The sequence below is a fragment of the Oryctolagus cuniculus genome, chromosome 16, assembly GCF_051225735.1.
Source record: "Oryctolagus cuniculus isolate XC-2025 breed Fujian yellow rabbit chromosome 16, ASM5122573v1, whole genome shotgun sequence".
NCBI classification, from domain to species: domain Eukaryota; kingdom Metazoa; phylum Chordata; class Mammalia; order Lagomorpha; family Leporidae; genus Oryctolagus; species Oryctolagus cuniculus.
In genome coordinates, this window is record NC_142882.1 from 43,031,820 (window position 1) to 43,046,866 (window position 15,047).

General features: G+C 40.0%; 1 long non-coding RNA gene across 7 annotated transcripts in view; it reads left to right on the top strand.

The window, feature by feature from the left end:
* Nucleotides 1-928: 928 nt before the first annotated feature.
* LOC149121709 (uncharacterized) overlaps nucleotides 929-15,047 on the top strand; it is a 35,645-nt gene continuing 21,526 nt past the window's right edge. For 3 of the 7 annotated variants that reach the window (XR_016223084.1, XR_016223085.1, XR_016223087.1), the window contains exons 1-2: nucleotides 929-1,095; nucleotides 2,962-3,038. This is a non-coding gene — a long non-coding RNA (uncharacterized LOC149121709). Of the gene's footprint in view, nucleotides 1,096-2,961; nucleotides 3,039-3,126; nucleotides 3,146-5,392; nucleotides 5,652-15,047 lie in introns of those variants that run through there. The other 4 variants (XR_016223083.1, XR_016223086.1, XR_016223082.1 and 1 more) reach the window with 4 other exon arrangements.

Genomic DNA, 15,047 nt, shown 5'->3' on the forward strand with positions numbered 1-15,047 from the left:
ACATCCCATATGGGCGCCGGTTTGAAACCCAGCTGCTCCACATCCAATCCAGTTCTCTGCTATGGCCTGGGAAAGCAGAAGAAGATGGCCCAAGTTCCTGGGCCCCTGCTTCCATGTGGAAGACCCTGAGGAAGCTCCTGGCTTCAGATCAGCGCAGCTGTGGCTATTGTGGCCATTTGGGGAGTGAACCAGTGAATGGAAGACCTTTTTTTTTTCTCTCTCTCTCTCTCTCTCTTTCTCTCTCTGACTCTGCCTTTCTGTAACTCTGTATTTCAAATAAATAAATAAATCTTTAAAAATAAATACATAAATAAGTAAAATAGAAGTCCCTCAATAATGACTATGTCTACTTAATGAAAAAAAGAAATAAAATTAAAAAATACATATTTCTGGTTATTTTATGCTGCTTGGAAGCAGGATTAACCTACTTATATAATAATATGTAGTTTTCAGTCTTTGGTTGAAATCAACTTTTCAAAATTTCCCAAGGTTTTATTCTGAGGGGGAAAAAGTCTTTATGCTCTAAAGAAAGGCCTGGAGACCCAGTGGTGCTGGATTGCTTTGTTACCCACTCTTCTGCTGAGACTGTCCTTCCTCTGTTTCTTCTTACTATGTGGCCCCGGGGCGTGTTTCCAGGATGTGAAAGAACAGAATATTACTGTGTTCTCCCCAGGCTTGTCCTTACCTAGCATACTCATTAATTTAGAAAAGAAAAAGAAGTCCTATCTGCCTTTTCTAGGGAGAACAGGAACCAAATAGCTTTATTTTTTAAGATTTATTTATTTACTTGAGAGACAGAGTTACAGATAGAGGGAGAGACAGAGAGAGAGGTCTTCCATCTGCTGGTTCACTACTCAAATGGCTGCAAAAGCTGGAGCTGGGTCAATCAGAAGCCAGGAGCCTAGAGCTTCTTCCACACAGGTGCAGGGACTCAAGCATTTGATGTAGGGAGCTGGATCGGAAGTGGAGCAGCCTGAACCGGAACCAATGCCCATAAGGGATACCGGAGCCGCAGGCAGAGGCTTAACTTACTATGCCACAGCTCTGGCCTCCGCAAGAAACTTTAAAGGAGTGAGCGCCACACAGGTAACACAGGTGTGTCCTTTGGTGTGCATAGCAGGTGCTGGCAGGTGCAGGGCATCTCCCAGCGGCGTCAGGGGGCAGGATGATGGCTGCTGAGGTTTCCTCCAACTTCAGCTTTTTCACATTGCCTTGTGAAGCAAATCTCACTGTGTAACTATAAATCAGATTTTCCACCTAAGATGTTCAGAATACGTAGAAAGAAAGCTCAACAGCAAGGTCAATATGAGATATTCCCCAAAGTGTGTGGGGATCGCGGTTAAGAAGGTTAAGCCCTTGCTTCTGAGGCCAGCATCCAGCATTAGAGCTTGTTCAAGTTCTGACTGTTTCACTCCTTGCTAATGTATTTGGGAAGGCAGCAGAAGATGGCCCAAGGGCTTGGGCCCCTGCACCCATGTGGGAAACCAGCATGGAGGTCCTGGCTCCTGGCTTTCTCTCGGCACAGACCTGGCTGTTGCAGCCATGTGGGGAACAAACCAGCAGATGGGAAGATCTCTCTCTCTCCTCCTCTGTCACTCTGCTTTTCAAATTAATTGAATATGTATTTCAGTTTGTGGAAATATAGATTTAAAAGGTCAGTCTATGTCAGTGTAAAATGTTTGAAATCTATTGGGGTCTCAAAATATTCGTAGAAAATATATACGATGAAAAATACTTCACAGATTCAAAAATACACTCAAATAACTTTTAATTAAAATTTTCATGAATTTTTTTAAAGTATGTATGTCTAAACATCATTTAGTTGGCTATTCTGGTATGATTACACAAGAACAGTGTAGATGTAAGAAACTTAATGATTTGTTAAATTTCATCCATTAGAAACAGTTCTGGGGACCGGTACTATGGCATAGCTGGTAAAGCCACTGCCTGTGGTGCTGGCATCCTATATGGGTGCTGGTTCGAGTCCTAGCTGCTCCACTTATGATCCAACCCTCTGCTAATGTGCCTGGGAAAGCAGTAGAAAATGGCCCAAGACCTTGTGCCCCTGCACCCACATGGGAGACCCGGAAGAAGCTCCCGGCTCTTGGCTCTGGATTACCCAGCTCCGGCCATCGTGTCCATTTTGGGAGTGAGCCAGCAGATAGAAGACATTCTCTCTCTCTCTCTCTCTCTCTCTCTCTCTCCCCCTCTCTCCCCCTCCCCCTCCCCCTCTCCCTCTCCCTCTCTGTAATTCTGCTTTTCAAATATATAAATAAATATATAAATATTAAAAAAAACAGACTTAGAGGTATACATTTGGCATGGTAGTTAAATCCTGCTTGAGATGCTATCTTCCCACATCAGAGAGCACAGATTTAAGTCTTAATTCAACTCTTATTCGAGCTTTCGGCTAATGTGCACCCTGAGAGACAGAAGGTGATGGCTCCGTAGTTGGGTACCTGACATCCTTGTGGGAGACTCATGAGCTCTGACCTCCCATATTCAGCCCAGCCTAGCTAGCCCTGACTGTTGTAGACATTCAAGTGGTAAATCAACGGTTGGGAGATCTCTGTGTTTATCTCTGCCTTTCATATACATAAAATTAGATATTTTTTAAAAAGTCATGTCATATCAGTTATTACAATCAGCTTTTCTTGTAAGACATGGTTATACGTCTTACAAGCGTGACTAAAATGTTAAAAAAGTTATTATACATATTCATAAACACTTTAATTTTTAGGATTAAGAAGCTCTCATTTACCATTTAGGGTATGAAAATCCGCTGCCTATTGATTTGGCACATTTGGAACTTGGAAAGCTTCTTACACAAACCTGAAATGCTAGAGACACAGATCACATGAGTATTTTCCTCATTTATATAAGAAATTACAACAAAGTCATCCTAATATTTATATGACATATTCTTTGGCATTCAACTCTGCCACATCTTTATTTCCCAAGATATTCCTGAAACTGGAGATCAAAACATCAATGAATTCCAAGAAGTACAGAGTATGGCACAAGCTGATCATCATATAGTAAGTAGAATTTATTTATACTATTTTTGAATTTTAATGTATATTTATAGTTTTATTTATTTTCTTTAAAAAAAACTTTGAAATGCAGAGAGAAGAGAGAGACAGAGAAAGGAGAAGGAGATCTTCTATCCTTTGGGTCACTCTCCAAATGCCTGCCACAGCTGAAGTTGGGCCAGGCCAAACCTGAGATCCTGGAACTCAATATAAGTCTCCCATGTGGGTGGCAGGGACACAGGTACTGGGGCCATTATCGGAGTCTCAAACACAGGCACCCTAGTAGGGATTGCAGTGTCTCAATCTGTGCTGATTGTGTACCTTGATTGAGTCTTCCTTTTCTCAGAAAGCAGCCTCCCTTGCAGCTCAAACACTTACCAAAGAGACAGAGACGATTCCCAGGCATCCCTGTGGGCTGCACCTGCATGGTCACTGTGCACAGAACTTTTCTTGAGTGGCAGGGTTCCCACTGTGTGTCTCAACTCTGTTTACTCTTAGTTTTGTTGGGTAGAAAAGCGATGATCACATGGAACAACAACAAAAAATGCTTGCTACTTCTGACCTTTTAATGGGATATGAACTTCCCTGTCTAAATCTCCCTCAATCAGTGTTTCAGTCAAAACTTGAAGGGAAGAAAAAGCACTAAAAGGAAAGCAAAAAGAGGGGTGAGCATTGTGGCATAGAAGGTAAAGCTGCGACTGGTGATACTTACATACCACAGGGCACTGGTTCTGGACCCAGCTGCTCTGCTTCTGATCCAACTCCCTGCTAATGGCCTGAGAAAAGCAGCAGAGGAGGGCCCAAGTGCTTAGGTCCCTGTTACCCACATGGGAGACCTGAATTGAGCTCCTGCCTCTTGGCTTCCCTGTGGCCCAATCTTGGCAGATGTTGCCAAATGGAGAGTGAACCAGCAGGTGGAAGATCTCTCTCTGTCTCCCTCTGTAACTCTTTCAAATAAATAATAATAAATAATAAACAAATAAAACTCAAAGGCTATTGAAATCATTTGGGATTATGTCCAAATTCAATAGTTAACATAAATCCTTTTTTTTTTTTATAAAGATTTTATTTATTTGAGAGGTAGAATATAGAAAGAGAGAGGGAGAGACTGAGGGAAAGGTCTTCTATGTGCTGGTTCACTCCCAAAATGCCCACAATAGTGGGAGCTGAACTGATCTGAAGCAAGGAGCCAGGAGTTTCCTCTAGGTCTCCTATGTGGGTGCAGGGGCCCAAGCAGTTGGGCCATCCTCCACTGGTTTCTCAGGCCCTAGCAGACAGACAGATTGGAAGAAAAGCAGCCAGGACATGAACTGATGCCTACAAGGAATGCAAGTGCCACAAGCAGAGGCTTAGCCTACTATGACACAGTGCTGGCCCCTTTATGAGTTCTTTTTTTTCTTGCAGAAAAAAAAGTACAAACTTCATGATTTCATAAGTACAATTTTAGGAAAATAGCGATTCTTCCCACCATACCTGCGATCCCACTCATACTCCCACCTCTCTTTCATTCCATCCCCTATTCCTGTTCTTAGTTTAAACTAAGCTCTATTTTCAATTAACTTTATACACATATAATTAACTCTATAATAAGAGTTCAACATATAGTATGGACAAAAAAAAAAAAAAAAAAAAAAAAACAAACCTGCTCCTCAACAGTGGAGACAAGGGCTATTCTAAGTCATTGCATCTCAAAATGTCAATTTTACTTTTATAGGTTACCATTTAATTGCTCTGTTAGTTATCACAGATCAGGGAGAACATATGGTATTTGTCCTTTTGGGACTTATTTCACTAAGTATAATGTTTTCCAGTTTTGTCCATTTTTTTTTGCAAACAACAGGTTTTCACTTTTTTTCCATATTCTGTAGTATACATATCCCATAATTTATCTAGTTTTCAGTTGACAGACTTGTGGGTTGATTCTATATCTTAGCTATTGTCAATTGAGCTGCATTAAACATGGGGGTACAGATAACTTGTTCATATGCTGGTTTCATTTCCTTTGGGTAAGTTCCCAGAAGTGGGATGGCTGGGTCATATGGTAGGTCTCTATTCAGATTTCTGAGTTATCTCCATACTGTCTTCCACAGTGGCTGTACCAATTTACATTCCCACCAACTGTGGATTAGGGCACCTTTTTCCCCACATCTTTGCCAGCATTTCTTGTTTGTTGATTTCTGTATGAAAGTCATTCTAGCTGGGGTGAAGTGAAACCTCATTGTGTTTTTGATTTGCATTTCCCTGAGGGCTAGTGATCATGACCATTTTTTATGTGTCTGTTGGGCATTTGGACTTTCTCTTTTGAAAAATGCTTGTTGGGGCAAGCACTGTGTCACAGTAGGTTAATCCTTTGTCTACAGTGCTGGCATCCCATATGAGCACCAGTTCTAGTCCTTGCTGCTCCTCTTCCAATCCAGCTCTCTGCGATGGCCTAGGAAAGCAGTGGAAGATGGCCAAAGTGCTTAGACCCCTGCACCTGCATGGAAGACCAGGAAGAAGCTCCTGGCCCCTGGCTTCAGATTGGCACAGGTCTGGCCATTGTGGCCATTTGGAGAGTGAACCAGTGGAAGGAAGAACTTTCTCTATGTCTCTGCCTGACACTGCCTGTAACTCTACCTCTCAAATAAATAAAGTCTTAAAAATATTCTGTTTAAGTCCTTTGCTCATTTTTTAACTGTGTTCTTTCTTTTGTTGTTGTTGAGTTTCTTGAGCTCTTTATATATTCTATATATTAACCCTTTATCAGTTGCATAATTTGCAAAATGATTTTTCCCATTCTGTCAGTACCTCTTCCATTTGCTGAGTGTTTCTTTTGCAGTGCAGAAGCTTTTCTATTTGATATAATCACATTTGTCAATTTTGGCTTTGAGTGCCTGTGCCTCCAGGGTATTTTCCAAGAAGTCTTTGCCTATGTGAATATCTTGTAGGGTTTCCCCAATTTTCTCTAATCATTTGATGGTATCAGGTCATAGATTCAGGTCTTTGATCCACTTTGAGTAGATTTTTGTGTAAAATGTAAGGTAGCAATCTTGTTTCATACTTCTTCATGTGGATACACAGTTTTCCCAGCACCATTTTTTGAAGAGACTGTTCTTGCTCCATGGATTGATTTTAGCACCTTTATCAAAGATAAGTTAGATGTAGATGCATGGGTTGATTTCTGTCATTTCTATTCTGTGCCATTTTTTACCCATCTGTTTTTGTGCTAATACCAGGCTGTTTTGATTCTAATTGCCCAGTAGTATGTCTTGAAATCTGGTATTGTGATGCCTCTGGCTTTTTTTTTTTTTTTTCTGTATAAGATTGCTTTGGTAATTCAAGGTCACCTTGCTTCTTTTTTAAATTTTTTTATTTTATTTTTATAGGCAAAGTTAGACAGTGAGAGAGAGACAGAGAGAAAGGTCTTCCTTTTCCATTGGTTCACCCCCTAAATGGCCACCATGGCCAGCACGCTGTGCCAATCCGAAGCCAGGAGCCAGATGCTTCCTCCTGGTCTCCCATGTGGGTGCAGGAGCCCAAGGACTTGGGCCATCCTCCACTGCCTTCCTGGGCCACAGCAGAGAGCTGGACTGGAAGAGGAGCAACCGGGACAGAATCCAGTGCCCCAGCAGGGACTAGAACCCAGGGTGCTGGTGCCTCAGTCAGAGGATTAGCCAAATGAGCCACGGTGCCAGCCTCCTTGTTTCATATGAATTTCAGCATCATTTTCTAGATCTGAGAAGAATGTCCATGGTATTTTGATTGGTATCTAATTGAGTCTGTACATTGCTTTCAATAGTATGGACATTTTGAAGATATTGATTCTTCCAATTCATGAAAATTTAATTTTGTTGTGGCTTTTTCTATTTCTTTCTTTACCGTTTTGTAATTCTCATTGTAGAGATTTTTATATCCTTGGTTAAATTTATGCCAAGGTATTTGGATTTTTTTTGTAGCTATTGTGAATGGGATTGAAGTTAGAAGTCCTTTCTTAGACGTGGCATTGTCTGTGTGTACAAAGGCTATTGATTTTTGTGTCTTGACTTTATATTCTGCCACTTTAGCAAACTCTTCTATGAGTTCCAATAGTCTCTTAGTGGATTCTTTTGTATCCCCTATATATAGAATCATTCCATTTGCAGATACATATAGTTTGATTTCTTCCTTCCCAATTTCTATCCCTTTGATTTCTTTTTATTGCCTAATGGCTTTGGCTACAACTTCCAGAACTATATTGAACAGCAATTGTGAGAGTCTGGTTTCATATCTTAGTTTAAATGCTCCCAACTTTTTCCCATTTAATAGGACTTTCACAGTGGGTTTGTCATAAATTGCCTTGATTATGGTGAGGAATGTTCCTTCTATACCCAATTTGCTTAAAGTTCTCATCATGATATGGTGTTGTATTTTATCAAATGCTTTCTCTGTGTCATTTGAGATAATCATATGGTTTTGTTCTTCAGTTTTAATGTGATGTATCACATTGATTGACTAGAAAATGTTGAACTATCCCTGCATACCAGGGATAAATCCCACTTAGTCCAGTTGAATGGTCCTTCTGATGTCTTGTTTGATTTGATTGCCTAAAATTTTGTTGAGGATTTTTGCATCTATGTTCATCAGGAAAATTGGTCTGTAGTTCTCTTTCTCTGTTGTTAGTTTTCTGGGTTTAGGAATTAAGGAGATTCTGATTTTATCAAGGAGTTTGGGAGGATTCCCTCTATTTCAATTGTTTTGAATAATTTGAAAGAATTGGAATTAGTTCTTTAAATTTCTGGTAGAATTCAGCAGTGAAGCCATACAGTGCTGGGCTTTTCTTTGTTGGGAGGGTCTTAATTACTGATTCAATTTCTAACTTGGTTATTGGACTAAATGTTTAGGTTTTCTGTGTCATCATGGCTCAATTTAGGCTGGTTGTATGTGTCCAGGAATCTATCCATTTCTTCTAGGTTTCTTGATTCATTGGCGTATAGCTTTTTGTAGTAATTTTTGAAGTTCTCTTTATTTCAGTGGTATCTGTTGTTACATTTGCTTTTTCAACTCTAATTTTATGTATTTGGGTCTTCTCCCTCCTTTTGTTGGTTTGCTGGGCAAAAAAATAATTGATGTATCAATTTTGTTTATTTTTCAAAATACCAGCTCTTTGTTTAGTTGATATTTGTATTGTATTGTTTCAATTTTACTTATTTCTTCTCTAATTAAATTATTTCTCCTTCTAATTTTGCATTTGGTTTGTTGTTTTTCTAGGTCATTGAGACATATTTATAATTCATTTATTTGGTGCCTTTCTAATTTCTTGATGTAGGCACTGATTGCTATAAACTTTCCTCTTAATACTGCTTTTGCTGTATTCCATAAATTTTGATATGTTGTATTGTCATCTTCATTTGTTTCCAGAAATTTTCTTGATTTCTGTTTTGATTTCTTCAATGACCCACTGTTTATTCAGGTGCATGTTGTTCAGTCTCCATGTGTTTGCATATGTTCTAGAGATTCTTGAGTTCTTGATTTCCAGTTTCATCCCACTGTGATCTGAGAAGATGCATGATATGATTTCTATTTTTTGAATTTGCCAAGACTTACTTTATGGCCTGCATATGGTCTATCCTAGAGAATGTTCCATGCACTTCTGAGAAGAATGTGTATTGTACACTATATGATGAAAAGATCTGTAGATATCTGTTAGGTCCATTTAGTCCTAAAAATGTGTTAATTAACTGTTGTGTCAATTAACTGTTGTTTCCTTGCTGATTTTCTTTCTGATTGCTATGTCCATTGCTGAAAGTGGAGTATTGAAGTCTCCATTACTATTGTAGTGTAGTGTATGTCTCCCTTCGGATTCATTGACATTTCTTTTAAATAGCTGGGTGTTCTGTAGTTAGGTGTATATGCATTTATAATAGTCACATCTTCTTTCACATCTTCTGTTGAATTGATCTCTTAATCATTACATAGTGCCCTTCTTTGTCTCTTTTAACAGTTTTAGTGTTAAAGTCTACTTTGATATTAGGATGGCTACACCAGCTCTTTTTTGGGTTTCTGTCAGTATGGAATATCTTTTTCCATCCTTTTACTTTCAGTCTGCATGTTTCTTTATCAGTGAGATGTGTTTCTTGTAGGCAGCAAATAGATGGGTTTTGCTTTTAAAACATTCTGCCAGTTAGTATCTTAAAACTGGAGCGTTGAGGCCATTACATGCAAAGTGACTATTGATAAATGACTTGGTCCTGCCATTTTTCCATAAATAGTCCAATTGTTTATTTTGGATTTCCTTTGAACTTTTCCTGGGATACTTTCTACCTTCACCTTCTTTCATAGTGAATACCATATTTATGTGTGTAGCACATTCTTAAGCATCTTTGTAAGGCTGGTTGAGTGGTGACAAATTCTTTCAATTTCTGTTCATATGGAAGGTCTTTATTTCACCTTCATTAATAAATGAGAGCTTTGAAGGGTATAGTATTCTGGATTGACTTTTTTTTCTCTTAAGCCTTGGACTATATCTTGACATTCTCTCCTAGCCTGTAGAGTTTCTGATGAGAAGTCCTCTGTGAATCTAATTGGAGAACTTCTGAAAGTAATCTGACATTTACCTCATGCACATTTTAGAATCTTTTCTTTATGTTGTACTGTGGAGAGTTTGACTACAATGTATTGTGGTGAAGATCTTTTCTGGTCATGTTTATTAGGAGTTCTATATGCTTCATGTACCTAAATGTCCCTTCCTTTCTCCAAATTAGGAAAGTTTTCTGTAATTATTTAACTAAAAAGGACTTCTAATCCATTCTCTCTTTCCATGTCTTTAGGAACTCCTAAAACCCATATATTTGGTCATTTGATAGAATCCCATAGATTTCCAATACCATTTTTTTAGCTTTCATCTTCTGTTGTTTGTTGTTGTTGTTGTAACTAAAATTTCCAGAAATTTATCTTTTAATTCTGATATTCTTTCTTCTGCCTTACTGAGACTTTTGTTAAGGCTTTCCACCAGTTTTTTATTTGCTCTATTGAATTCTTCATTTCCCATATTTCATTTTGGTCTCTCTTTAAAATCTCAATTCACAGGAAAAGTTTTCATTCATGTCATGTATTAATTTCTTTAGTTCTTGAATTTGCTTCTGATTACTTCTAAGTAATCCTACAATAAATTTTTTAAATACTGTTTCTGGCATTTCCTCAATCTCTTCACCTTCACTCTAGTATGAAAGTATTGTGTTCTTTTTTGGAGGGGGAGGGGATCATGTTGCCTTCCTTATTCTTGTTTCTTGAATTTTTGCATTTGTTATTAGATATTTGTGGAGATACTTGTTTTCTTTTTCCCCTGTGATGCTTTTCTCTTTCGACTATGCCTCTGTGGCTTAGTGGATTGTCAGCTCTTTCAGTGAATACCCAGGGGTATTTCCTGGGTTTGGTCTGGGAGCTCTGTTCTGTGCTCCAGAGTGAGCGGAGTGTCCAAGGTGAGACCCAAGTTGAGATGACAAATATCCTCTCTCTCTCTCTTAATCAGAGGGAAGCTTTGATCTGCTCTGTTGGCATAGTGTCATGCTCACCTTTCTTCTAAGGAGACCGATGGCTGTGCACAGGCCCCATTGGATGCACTATTTACCTGTGCTGCCACAAGAACCACACAAAAGATGCTTGCAGTCCTTGGACTGGGCACAGATTCCACAGCAATGACCCCCACCAGGGGATCAGGGGGCTCTGTGTAGCCACTTACAGAGATCACCCAAGTCCCAGCCACACCCTGTGCCCTGTCAATTCTCCCAGCCACACTCATGTTTCCTCTTGTTTGGTTGCTGGGTGTGCAGACACCAGCTGGCACAGCTGTTATGTATGTCCAAAATGGTGCCCACCCCCTCTCAGCTAGTTATGCTGGTGCCAGGTGGCCAGGGAGAGAAAAATGTAATGTGCCCCCCTTTTTTTCCTTCTACGTTGGCAGGTACATTCACCCCACAGGGCTCCAAGCAAGACTCATGCCAGGCTTTTCCCATAGTTTTATCACAGTGGCTTGGGATGCTGCAGTCTGGTCTCACCTAACTCCAAAGCTGGTGCTGAGGCTCTCAGCTGCTGGAGTCCTGAGCTACACCCTGCACATAGGTCCACTGTGTCCCTATAATTTGCATGGAGCTTCCTCAGCCATTTTCTCCCTTACTCTTCCCTGAAACTGTACTCTCTCTACTTTTTTTTTTAAACTATCTTCTGTATCATGAATTCTTAGAAGGATAAAATTATTGTATAATGTAACTCTTCCATAAAATTAAATTAAGCTATTTTTGTTTTTAACTAATCCACCTCTGAACTTTTCACATATAGGAGGTAGTTTGGTATTAAAATAATATGTTTGCATGTGAATTGCATTTCCTCTTTCTATCCCCCTTAGTATCAAATTTAATATTAAAAGCATTACTCAGTCAGTGTTCAATTATTAACTAATGAACTGGGTAATATTTTTGGAAATGTGAGGTGACAGCATGATCAGAAAAGTCATTGTGCACATATGGTTTGCCATTCATACTTAGCATAACTTAAGTACATAAAAGAAAGTATTTGCTGTTTAATGGATATTAAAATGCTTAAAGAAATTAAAATGCTTTTGTGGCCAGTATTTGTAATGTATAATTATGGGATGATGTGTTAGAGGTAGTTTGGTTTTATGTTGTAGAAACAAACACACACACACACAAAAGAGGGAAGGTCTATTTTTGGGAGCACAGTAAGACCTTAAGAAAGGCAAGAGTGAAACACACTCAGGACTCAGTGAGGGAGCTATAGGATCCAGGGAGCTGTTCTTTGTTTTTTTTTTTTTTTTTTTTTTTTTTTTTTTTTTTTTTTAGTTTTTTTCTGCTTTAATTTTTTTAATATAAACAGATGTCAAGTAGTTAACCCATGTAATTCTCCTTTCTTTTAATTTTTGCAATAACACTTTTAATTTGCTTTGTAGCACAGGCTTTTTTTTTTTTTATCTTTTATTTAATGAATATAAATTTCCAAAGTACGTCTCATGGGTTACTATGGCTTTCCCCCCCATACCGTCCCTCCCACCCACCACCCTCCCCTTTCCCACTCCCTCTCCCCTTCCATTCACATCAAGATTCATTTTCGATTATCTTAGTATACAGAAGATCAGCTTAGTATACCTTAAGTAAGGATTTCAACAGTTTGTTCCCACACAGAAACATAAAGTGAAAAATAATAGATGATTTTTTTTTAAATGATGATGAAATCAGATCAGACCTATTGTCATGTTTAATCCCAGTGAGAGTCAAGTTGGGAATTGATAGTTTCTTTTTTTTTTTTTTTTTTTTTAACAGAAGATCAGTTTAGTGTACATTAAGTAAAGATTTCAACAGTTTGCACCCCCATAGAAACACAAAGTGAAATATACTGTTTGAGTACTCGTTATAGCATTAAGCCTCAGTGTACAGCACATTAAGGACAGAGATCCTACATGAGGAGTAAGTGCACAGTGACTCCTGTTGTTGACTTTACAAATTGACACTCCTGTTTATGGCATCAGTAATCTCCCTATGCACCAGTCATGAGTTTCCAAGGCTATGGAAGCCCCTTGAGTTCTCCGACTCTTATCTTGTTTAGACAAGGTCCTAGTCAAAGTGGAGGTTCTCTCCTCCCTTCAGAGAAAGGCACCTCCCTCTTTGAAGACCTGTTCTTTCCACTGGGATCTCACTCACAGAGATCTTTTTGCCAGAGTGTCTTGGCTTTCCATGCCTGAAATACTCTCATGGGCTTTTCAGCCAGATCCGAGTGCCTTTAGGGCTGATTCTGAGGCCAGAGTGCTATTTAGGACATCCGCCATTCTATGAGTCTGCTGAGTATCTCACTTCCCATGTTGGATCACTCTAGGGAGCTGTTCTTTGATCTCTTTTTCTTTGACAACACATCCAATTGCAACCGCACTTTTACATCCCCACATTGTTCTTTCTGTAGCTCAGTTTTTCTTGTTTCTTGGCACACAAGTTTCTGAGCTACAAGCATTTCACTACCTCAGTTGCCACCACCTATGGAGAACTGGTACAAAATGTCCCTTCCTACTGGAGGGAATTTGATGAAACTCACAACAACTGTCCAAGTCTGGCCCAGCCAACTGTGACACCCAAGGTGCAGTCCTAGAAATAAACACTTCTGCCCTGGACCCCTCCTCAAGCCACTTCTGGGATGGGAGACAAATTAGGTTTGTATAATGGTTGTTGTGAGGTTGGGAACTATTGCGAAAATAGCCTCCTGGAGATGATAAACGCAACCTCTTTAAGAATACTAAAGAGGCATTCTACTTATTAACACTTTTGAGGTTAAAAATAGCATTCTTACAATTCAAGATGTTTGTAGAATAAACATTTGAATTGCACATACAGGGTGGGCATTTGCTATAGGATAAAGACTCAGTTTGGGACACCCACACCCCATGTAGGAGTGCCTGGGTTCAAGTCTCAGTTCTGCTCCCATTAAAACTTCCTAAAAATGGGCACACCCCAGAAAGCAGCATGGGAAGGCTAGATGCTTGGGTCCCCGCCACTCACATGGAAGGCACGGATTGAGTTTCTGGCTCACGGCTTCAGTCTGGCCCTTGCCTGCCTGTGGCAGGAATTTGGGGAGTATGCCAGCAGAAGGACTATCACTCTCTCTCTCTCTCTCTCTGTCCTTCACATAAATGAAAGAAGTGAAATTTTTAAAAAAAGGTTATTAATTTCAAATTACTTACTGGTTTCTATAGTGTTTTGCTTCTTTTATTGATGTATATAGGAAAAATACAAGAAACACAAGAAATGTATTAGAATGTACCAAGAAATAAAAGTCTAGGGGTTAGCCTTGTGGCATAGCAGGTAAAGCTGCTACCTGCAATGCCAGTCTCCCATATGGGCACCGGTTTGTGTCCTGGCTGCTCCACTTCTGATCCAGCTCCCTGCCAATGGCCTGGGAGAAGCAGTGGAGGATGACCCAAGTGCTTGGACCCTTGTTACCCATGTGTGAGACCCAGGAGAAGTTCCTGGCTCCTGGCTTCATCCTGGCCCAACCCTGGCCACTGTGACCATCTGGGGAGGGAACCATCTAAGAGGAGATGGAAGATCTCTCTCTCTCTCTCTCTCTCTCTCTCTCTCTCTCTCTCTCTTTCTCTCTCTCTCCACCTCCTCCTCTCTCTCTATAACTCTGACTTTCAAATAAATAAATCTTTGCCAAAAAATTTTAAAAATTTACGAATAGGGAAATTAAAGATTTAAACTTGAATCTTGCCCCTGCTGGGACTCGCTAAGGAATCACCTCTGCTTCTGTGTCTCATCCTAGAAAAATAATGACAATTTCCTACCATGTGTGTGTTTGGGGAATGTTTTATTATGATTATAGAAGATTTTTTTTTAGGTTTGGCTGTAGTTGAGGGAGATAGAGATAGAAGGAGAGTACCAAGGTTAAAAAATTTACTTCATTTCATATAGATGTGGAAAAACATAGCTACTTATGTTCTGCAATAGATGTACATATTTTTATAAGTCACTACCCTAACGAGCATAGTACATAGATGCTACAGACCCTGCAGATAAAATGATGTGTGATAAGGCAGGGTGGAGGGTGAGGCCATGCTACACTGAACCACCGATTCTTTCAATTCAAATATTTTTATTTGGATAAATAAGTAGTTTTCAGGAAAATTCCATATCTTTTTGGACATTCTTTACTTTTTTTTTTTTTTTATTATTTTTTGACAGGCAGAGTGGACAGTGAGAGAGAGAGACAGAGAGAAAGGTCTTCCTTTGCCGTTGGTTCACCCTCCAATGGCCGCCGCGGCCGGCACACCGCGCTGATCCGATGGCAGGAGCCAGGAGCCAGGTGCTTTTCCTGGTCTCCCATGGGGTGCAGGGCCCAAGCACCTGGGCCATCCTCCACTGCACTCCCTGGCCACAGCAGAGAGCTGGCCTGGAAGAGGGGCAACCGGGACAGAATCCGGCGCCCCAACCGGGACTAGAACCCGGTGTGCCGGCGCCGCTAGGCGGAGGATTAGCCTAGTGAGCCGCGGCGCCGGCCCCA